At 39.6% G+C, this 7,886-nt stretch overlaps 1 long non-coding RNA gene across 1 annotated transcript; it reads left to right on the plus strand.

Annotated features, from left to right (window-relative positions):
• The first annotated feature begins 1,162 nt into the window (after positions 1 to 1,162).
• Positions 1,163 to 1,750, plus strand: LOC130464402 (uncharacterized). Its single transcript, XR_008924802.1, has 2 exons — positions 1,163 to 1,296; positions 1,388 to 1,750. It is a non-coding gene; the product is annotated as an uncharacterized lncRNA (long non-coding RNA).
• Positions 1,751 to 7,886: the final 6,136 nt, after the last annotated feature.

Raw genomic sequence — 7,886 nt, forward strand, 5'->3', positions numbered from 1 at the left:
CTTGGTCTGAACATGAGTAGTGTGAGTTGTAAAACAATTTCTGATTTTCTTACTCAAGAGCGTTATGTATCTTCTTTTTTGGGTGAGAATCTGATTTTATCTTCACGGGTCATATAATTAAACCTAAGAAATTCAGGTCTGTTTATAATATTTTATAATTGAAGGTTTAACTTATGTTAAACTATAATTTTCAGTTAAAATTAATTCTATTTTATTGTTATCAATAGTTATCTTTTCTTGTCACATGAGATTTCAATGTTATTGGAGTCTTCATCTAATAATTTTATAATAATCTTTGATGTTATTCGTTGGTTTTACTTATGTGGTACGCACAATTTTTAATTCTAAAATAAATTAGAAATGTTATTTCTCATTGGTCGGAATATAATAGTTTTCCACATGGCGTTTTTAATAACTGGGCAAATATGCGCGATTTAATTAAATATAATATTATATTAGACTTGTTAAATTAGTTTTTTTTTATTGCTAATTAAAATAAGGGTGATGATAAAGGTCGTAAGTTGCGTCAATATTAAGTTGTCACAATCCTACGTGTCTGATTCTAAATGATACATATAGGCGCCACGTAGGTCATGTGTAATCAAAATATTTTTTTTACTATCAATGCAATATTTTTACTATCAATGTAATATTTTTACTAAGAAAATATGTAAATAACGTAGACGATACAAAGAAGGAAACAAAGATTTATAATATTATATTTATAATAAATTAGAATATTAAAATTTTCTTACCTTTTTTTGTAAAATGTATAATAGGTTATATAAGTTAAATGGTTTAGTTTCCAATTACGTTCCTGGCACATAAAAATTTTATATCATCATTGTGACACGGCTTAGAGGTCACAAGTTGCGATCTTTATCATTTTCGCTAAAATAATTAAAACAAGCATTGCATGGCGACGTTTGTTAATACATGAAGCTAATTATCTTAACATTACTGCTAATCATAATCATAACGAATTGATAAAATCTGGTAATTACAACTAATTTATACGTTTATAGATTATTGGCATCTATATCTGGTAGTTACAGCTAATTAAGTCAATTGTCTAAGCATTATTGGATTAATGCATTGTTGCTAAACATAACGAATTCATCTATGCGTTTTTTTAGCTGATTATTGTTCTTATAAATTAATTTGATTATATAAGTGTTGAAATAAAATTCTCTAAAAAGCACATAATTTATTATTAATTGGAATAATTAATGGCGACATCGGTGAAATATATGAAGCCAATTATCTTCGCGTTACTGCTAATGATAATGACATCTAGTAATTACCGCTTATTAATCTCGTCATCTAATCAAATAGTAGTATTTTTATCCATAGAAATTTGATTAAATTTATTGTTGTAATTTTGCAGGTTTGGCATTAGGTGAGGAGGGGTGCATTCCGAAAGGGAAAAAATGCGGATGGGGACATTCAAGTACATGTTGCACAGACTTATCATGTGTAAATCCCAACTTCGATGATGTTAGTTATTGTTGTACCCTTAAAATTTTGGGTTTATTCATTTTGTGTAACCCTTAGAATTTTGGATTTATTCATTTTGTGTAACAATTGAAACGAATAAGGAATGACCTTATTAATTGGGTCAAACTAAGTTACGGGCTTGGTTGTGGTTGTATTTGTATTCGTTTATATATATTCCGTACTATAAGAGGCCATCCACGCAAAAAGTTCAAATTGTTGTTAAATCTTTTTCATATAACTGAAACTTTGATGAGTTTGATGTGCATCTACAATGAAAATTAAAACTCTTTATTTATTATGTATCCTTTTAGTATAGTTTACTTTTTATTTTATTTAAATGAAACAAGCATCACATGCATTAAGATCTGGTTACTGTTATAACCCAGTACATCGTGCCACCAATTCTAAAGATCAAAATACGCATTTGGCTTAAAGCACTTCGTAGGTCTGTCTGAAAATACCCATTCCAGAATGCATATTCAAAACTGCGCCAAAGGTATTTCCACGGAATTAAGGTATCCTTAAGTCAAAATTAAATGGAAAATCCGCATTAGCTTTTACCAATCTAACCTAAAGCCAGTACGCGCAAATTACTTACCACTTGCGTCGAAATGTTGAACGTTTGAGCGCACTAACGCTCTAACGAAGGGTCCAGTTTGGTAAAATTCAAGCTACGGAGTAAAACTGACTGAAAGGAAAAATCTGTACCAATGCCTGCAAGCGCTGGAATTTTCCAGCGCTCCACAGGCAAGCGCTAGAAAATTTGAGCGCTGCTAATTTGAGCGCTGAAATATTCTAGCACAGCTGGTTTCATCTTTGACAATTTTCGCGTATTCTGGCCTAACTTTTAAAAAAAAGATTCGTAAAGTAATCATTGGCTTACCAACGATACTTGTGAGTGGCATAACACCATTCAAGCTAATAAATAAATAATCTGACGTTCACCTAAGTTAAGTTCTTGTAAAAAACTACCCTTGCCCAAGAAATTGAGCCATTCCGAGTCAGTATTAAGTTTGTATCCTATAGTAAACCAATCCGTCATCCTAAATAGCTGTCTTGTAACATAGGGCTGGTTCCGCTACTTGGTGTCGAACTAAAGATCAGAGATTAGCACGTCTTGAGTCTGTCACCCCAACTTCCAGTCCGATTGCAGAAATAGTAACTCCTGTCTCCACCCGTCGCTCCCCTTTTCCAGGATCTCCAGTCTTCCAACCCCAGTTCTCCTTTGCATCAACTAGCAACATGTCGCTCGAAGCTTTGGACGCACAGGTCCAGCTCATGACCACTGCTATGGAACAACTGCGCATGGAAAATAAAAAACTAACGGCTACTCAGGCCCAAAATGAGCAGGATAACGCTAGGAAAATCGAGAAAATGGTCCTTCAACAGACCATGGGAAGCAAATTCTTCTCGGTCGATCCTAAAACTCTTGCTAGAAAATTACCAGACAAGTTCAATTCATCCGACTTGCCCAAGTTCAAGGTGACAGATAATCCCAGGAATCACCTTTTGATCTTTGTGGGCGCGATGAACCTGAAAGGTGTGCATAGGTCCATGTATCTGTCGGCCTTCCCCTTGTCCTTGGAATCGACTGCACTCCAGTGGTTCTATGAACTGGACCCTAAGACTTTCCCCACTTGGGAGGACTTTCCTAACATCTTTGTCAAACAATACTCGTCGAACATGACCTTCCAGGTAACCATGCGCGAGGTAGAAGTCCTCTCGCAGAAAAAGAACGAAGGATTCACGACTTACTTCAGTCGATGAAGAGCGCAAGCCACTCAGATAATACAGAGGCCTCCCAAACCAGAGCTACTCCAAAAGTTCATCGACAACTTGGACCCAGCTTACAAACAACATGTTCGGTACCTCGGTCTGGATTCCTTCAAGAGAATCTATGACGTGAGCATTAAAATTGAAGATGACCTCTTCAACAGCACCCAGAATGCTGCGGAAAAAACCGCAATACACGCCCCAGAATAACACTTACAAGAAAGGCAAGCAGTCTTAGGCCCAAGAGGTCCACGCCGACGAAAACAGTCCGCCAAGGACCAAACGCTGGTTCAAGGGCCGAAAGTTCGCCCCACAAGGGTCAACTTTGGGAGCGGCATTCGAACGACTGCGCGCTCAAGGAAAATTGGTCCCCTTATAACCAACATCAAAGCCTACAGTCAAAAACAAGTACTGGGTTGACTCTGCCTACTGCAAATACCACAGGGTCAGAGGCCACGATATCGAAGATTGATGGTTCCTTAAGAACACGATACAGGATATGATAGAAGACAACATCATTCCCCTGCCCAACATGAACAAACCAAGCAACAACACTAGCCCTTTGGGAGCGTGTTGCATAACACTCGATCACCCAGAGTGCACAACTATTGTCCCCTCGAGTTATATAACACCTCAAGGGGAACCACTGGCCCGATTACCAGCGCACTATGGGTATAATGACGTCTGCGGCATTTGGGACGATAATACCGAAGATGTATACTTGTTCTAAGCCGAAGCCACGGGCCAGAACTACTTCACCGAAGACTGGCACACAATATCCTTCACCTACCCTCCTCCTGAAACCGAGGTCAACAACTTAACCAGGTCCGGAAGAGTATACCAACCGGATATTAGCCCGCCACCTTCGAGCGATATCCCGGTCCGGGAAAACACCGAACAAACCCGGCCCAACACCATAGCCGGGGTTATCGAAGATCACTTCTGAGACAATTAAAAAAGAACAAAGAAAAAATCACCATCTGGGATCTCATGTGCACCTCAAAAGTGCACCGTGACAAAGTTATTAGGTCCCTTAACCTTGTTTCAGTCCCCACAAATATCACTCCGGACTTGCTAGTGAACCAAGTCACTGGGGACTTAGAATATCGGGAAATAGTCTCCACTGAAAAAGACTTACCCAAAGAAGGGAGTGCGCATAACAAAGCACTCTACTTAGTGGTTGGATGCAAAGGCAAAAACATCCCACTCGAACTAGTAGACAACGACTCAGCTATAAACGTTTGTCCGCTCCGCACGGCTCGTTTCCTGGGCCTAAAAGATACTGATCTCCAGCCATCTAGTCAAGGAATAAGAGCCTACGATAACTCCAAGGGAGAAGTGTATGGCAAGATTAAGCTCACCATACAAACTGGACCTGTAGCAAGAACTACGGAGTTCCAAGTGGTGGACATCAAGCCCACATTCAACCTTCTCCCGGGTCGTCAATGGCTACACGACCTGGGAGGAGTAGCTTCCACTCTACACCAAATGGTCAAACTGAACCATAACGGAGTGACTATAGCCATCCAAGCCCCGCCTCTCGACGTTAGCTGTTCCATGACCGAGACAACAAGCGAACGGGAAAACATGTACGGCTTTCAAATAGATGAGACCGTCTCAGACGTCGAATTATACGATCCAACATTCTTGGATCCGCGAGCATCACATATTATACCAAAAATGATGCTATCCTATGGATACTTTCCAGGGATGCCACTAGGCATCAGGGGAAGAGACATGACTTATCTCCCCTTACCCATCTTCTCCCTATTGTTTGGTTTGGGCTACAAACCACGGCAGGGAGAGGCTGACTTACGCAGAAGCCAAATACGCATATGAAGGATACGATCCGAAAATCGGGGCAGCCAGGAAAAGCCCACCCTGCATTCATACCAGCTAACCTTAAATGGCATGTTCGTGCAAGAAGGAGAAGACTACCCATTTTACGGCTTTCCGGAACCATTCATCAGTAACGGCATCCAGAAGCCCGACTTAGAGATTTTCCATGACTGCAAACTCTCGGACGAGGCACTATACCTCGCCCTAGATAGGCCTGAATATGAGCAATCCATAGAAGAGCAAGCCCTGCAATCACTGTTTAACGAGCTAAAGCTGTTCGCAGAAGAACCCGACCTGGTCAACCTGGCCCTACAAGATGGAAACTTCGATCCAATTCTGCTAATCGCTCTAACACCCCGCGCTGCTACATGAAAGGAGGGAAGTTGGTACCGGACTATCAAATGGACTAGCTCCAAAGGAATCAACTTTGAGATGACGATCAGACAAGAACCAGAACCCTTCGCCGATGAACCTGCAGCCGGTCTAGAACCCCAGGGTCCAATCTGAGTCTCAAGAAACCCAAAATAGCTATCACCTAGGCCAATTTAAGTTATTTTCAATAAATCGCGGATGATGCTTCCCGAGAAAACTAGTTAAACATACTATTTATGCCCTTTCTTTTTATCAAGTGTGTTTCAGATTTCCTTTCAATAAAATTAAAGAACATTGTTAAATGCTCTACACTATCGGTCTAATTAAATCATCAAAAAAAACTTTGCGAACAATGTAGGGGCCCACTTTAGGCCCAACAAACGCAAAATCACTCAGTCAACCCCGTAAACAACTTAAGACGATCAATTATAAACCAAACATGTTTGGTACAAATGGGCAATCGGCGAAAAATAATAATAATAGAAAAACGATTATCTTGAAGAAATAGGGTTCACGCAATCGCCTAAGCATCGACACATAATGTGTCCAGATCTCGCCCATGTGAGCACTACTCGCAAAATCGTCTTAAGTCCCAAATGCAGAGTAAAATAATGAGCCATTAAGTATTTCACGTACCAGACCCAAAAAATTTGCAAAGCATACTTAAAAATGGTTTAAAGAATCCTTAGCGCACGACCATACTTTGTAAAATAAGTACACAGAAAACAACACGATTCTCCGCACAAATGACCTCAAAGCGCTGGAATTTTCCAGTGCTGAAAAAGCAGCGCCAGAAAATTCTAGCGCTAAACATTTGTGCGCTGGAAATTTAGTCCGGAATTCCGCGCACTTTTACAAAAACATTACGAACATTTGGGGGGTACATAATCGCATAATCTGTGCAGATTTTTTCGTGCAAACTTAAAAAAAATCTAAGGAGTTCACAAACCCAAATATTTTCTCATTCAGATTTATTTCGCTTGATCCTTAGCTAGAACTACGCGCGACCTGATTCTAAACTAAGTCAATTAAAGCTTAGGGCGGATACGTAGGCAATCCAAAAGAGGAGTCGGTCCAAATAATTTGCAAAAAAATATACAATGTTGCTAAAAATAATACTCTTTATTGAAACGAAAAAACAAACACTCGCATCCCGAGTTCAAACAAAAAAATAAACACACTAGCAAAAAAGGAAAGCAAACTAAAGACACAACGCAAATTAAAAGGGGCACAAACCACCCCAAACTACTCTAGAGCATCTACTCTAAATCCTCAGGATCACCAAACAACGCCTTGTGGAAGTCAGACGCCTCAGTACAATCTTTTATTGCTCCCACGCCGACCTCCATAGATGTTAAAGCCTCGCTCACCTTATCTACGCTTGCATCAACTACAGCCTCAACAGGAATGGCTACAGAAACAGGCGCAGTAGCACCGGGGGTTTCAATAGTTAAGCTTGCAGAAGCAGAAGTCTTCTTGGTCCACGTCGGCTTCTTGCCGTTCTCACGACGACGACCCTTACTTGGAACCAATTCAACAGTTTTGGCGGGCGCAGTAACATCACTCCCAGTTAACCAGTGTCTTGGCCGATGATCAACATAGGGATGTTCAGCCCTACGTTTCCTTTTTGTCTGCCTCATCTGGGTTCTAGCACTAGCATCTCGAGACCTCAACACAACTTCCCGATCATACTTGGGCCTATTCCGTGATTGTAGTATTTCAGCAGGTTTAGCACTACGAGCTTCTCAGCACTACGAGCTTGGGCTCTCTCTGCAGCATCATCCAAACTCATCCAAAGCTTGTAATTTTCAAACAAGGCGATATTCCCCTCAGTACTCTTTGATAACCTTAAGTTTTTGTACATCATTAAACAATGACATTAATTATGGTTTGACCAATTTTATTAACCGTGGTTAACATCCGGATGTACAAAAGTACCCTTTTTAATGGGATAGTACACCATTCACCTATACTCACTGGCTTTTCATCGATTGAAGCGTTTCAAACAAAAACCGTTGCAAATCAATGGAAGTGTTATCCGAATGAAAACGTGGGAAACTAAAGATGATTATTTAAAAACATTGCAAATTTAACATTTCTGATGATGTAAGCAACTACTTGGTTGCACAATAATGAGTTGGGTGTTAAGGTTTATCGGTTTGGGTTTATATAAGAGGAAATGATTTGTATGGAAATACTCTTTTCATCTGGGAGGGAAAACTATGTTTTAAGGGTATTTAGGTAACTTCATCATTAATTAATTATAGTTAAATACAGTTAGTCTAATAATGTAGTCTTTAACCAAAAATAAGATAAAACCATCATTTAATTATGTATACAAACTTAAGGCTACCAGAGAGAAAATTTTTGCTTTCATTTTACCAGATAGAAAATTAAGAAACTTA

Source organism: Spinacia oleracea, chromosome 6, assembly GCF_020520425.1.
Source record: "Spinacia oleracea cultivar Varoflay chromosome 6, BTI_SOV_V1, whole genome shotgun sequence".
Lineage (NCBI taxonomy): Eukaryota > Viridiplantae > Streptophyta > Magnoliopsida > Caryophyllales > Amaranthaceae > Spinacia > Spinacia oleracea.